The following is a 1806-nucleotide window of genomic DNA, read 5'->3' on the forward strand; positions in this document are numbered from 1 at the left end:
GCCACACCGCAATCCCTTCTCCTCTATTCTCCTCTCGGGATCTTGGGCACGCACGCACACGCGCCCGGTGTGAGTTTTAAGCCACCGGGTCCAGGACGCGAACCGCGGTCGACTACATGAGAGTCCAGCGACATAGCCATTACGCTAACTGCTGGTTTCCTAATTTCATTTATTCATTCATTTGAGTTTTCAATTTGACCAGAGAGAGACACATTGGGCGGGGGGGGAAGAGAGTGAGAAAGCAAGCCACCAGGTCCAGGACTTGAACTGTAGTCAGCCATGTGGGAGTGTCCAGCACCTTAACCACCACGCCACCTGCTGGTTCCCCCAAAAAATGTTATTTAAAAAAATTTTTTTTTCAGAGATTTATTTGCTGTAGGGTATAAAGAATTATTTTTATTTAATTTCTTTTTTTGGGGGGGGTGGGAGAGATTTTTGCTACAGGGCACGTGCGCTCGCCAGACAGAGAGAGACAGAGAGACAGAAAGCAAGAAATCACCCCCTAGGGGGGATGGCCACACCGCAATCCCTTCTCCTCTATTCTCCTCTCGGGATCTTGGGCATGCACGCACACGCACCCGGCATGAGTTTAAGCCACCGGGTCCAGGACGCGAACCGCGGTCGACTACATGAGAGTCCAGCGACATAGCCATCACGCTAACTGCTGGTTTCCTAATTTCATTTATTCATTCATTTGAGTTTTCAATGTGACCAGAGAGAGACACATTGGGCGGGGGGGGAAGAGAGTGAGAAAGCAAGCCACCAGGTCCAGGACTTGAACCGTGGTTGGCCATGCGGGAGTGTCCAGCACCTTAACCACCACGCCACCTGCTGGTTCCCCCAAAACATGTTAATTAAAAAAATTTTTTTTCAGTGATTGATTGGCTGTAGGGTGCCTATGCTTGCCAGAGAGAGACAGAGAGACAGAAAGCAAGAAATCACCCCCTAGGGGGGATGGCCACACCGCAATCCCTTCTCCTCTATTCTCCTCTCGGGATCTTGGGCATGCACGCACACGCACCCGGCATGAGTTTAAGCCACCGGGTCCGGGACTCGAACCGTGGTCAACTATATAGAAGTCCACTGACATAGCTGTTACGCCAACTGCTGGTCCCTTTAAAGCATTTTTTAATTTATGTATACATTTATTTTAATTTGACCAGAGAAGGACAGAGAGAGAGAGAGAAAGCAAGGTGTCAGGGCCAAGACTCAAACTGTGGTCAGCCATGTGGGAGTCCAGTGCCTTAACCACCATGCCATCTTCTGGCCCCCAGGGCATGTTTAACTTGTTAAAGAGAAAGTGCAGAGAGAAAGGGAGAAGCACCTTCTACAGAGTCTGACAACACTGATGTCCCCTTCCTGCAGTCCTCCAGCCCAGCAGTCCCCAACCATCCCAGCACCAGGGACCAGCCTCGTGGAAGACAGTTCCCCCCACAGACCTGGAGGTGGTTGGTTCCAGGATAACTCACACAACCACATCCACTGTGCACCCCATTCCCACCGCGACCACATCCCAATATATGATGAAACAGTCACACAGTAGGGCTTGCGATCCTATGAGAACCCAGTACGGGGACCAACAGTAGCCATAATGGCTATGTCGCTTGACTCCCATGTATTCAACCGCGGTTCGAGTCCCGGACCCGGTGGCTTAAACTCACGCCAGGCACGTGTGCGTGCAGGCCCCAAGATCCCGAGAGGAGAATGGAGGAGAAGGGATTGCGGCGTGGCCATCCCCCCTGGGGGGTGATTTCTCGCTTTCTGTCTCTCTGTCTCTCTCTGTCTGGCGAGCGCACGCGCCCTATA

The 1806-nt window shown here is 51.9% G+C and overlaps 1 protein-coding gene across 1 annotated transcript in view; it reads left to right on the top strand.

Moving 5' to 3' along the window:
* Positions 1-1806, top strand: part of TMEM161A (transmembrane protein 161A) — a gene marked incomplete in the record, with an annotated part of 19062 nt that overhangs the window by 11042 nt on the left and 6214 nt on the right.

Source organism: Tupaia chinensis, unplaced genomic scaffold (genome assembly GCF_000334495.1).
Source record: "Tupaia chinensis unplaced genomic scaffold, TupChi_1.0 Scaffold000201_1, whole genome shotgun sequence".
NCBI classification, from domain to species: Eukaryota; Metazoa; Chordata; class Mammalia; order Scandentia; family Tupaiidae; genus Tupaia; species Tupaia belangeri.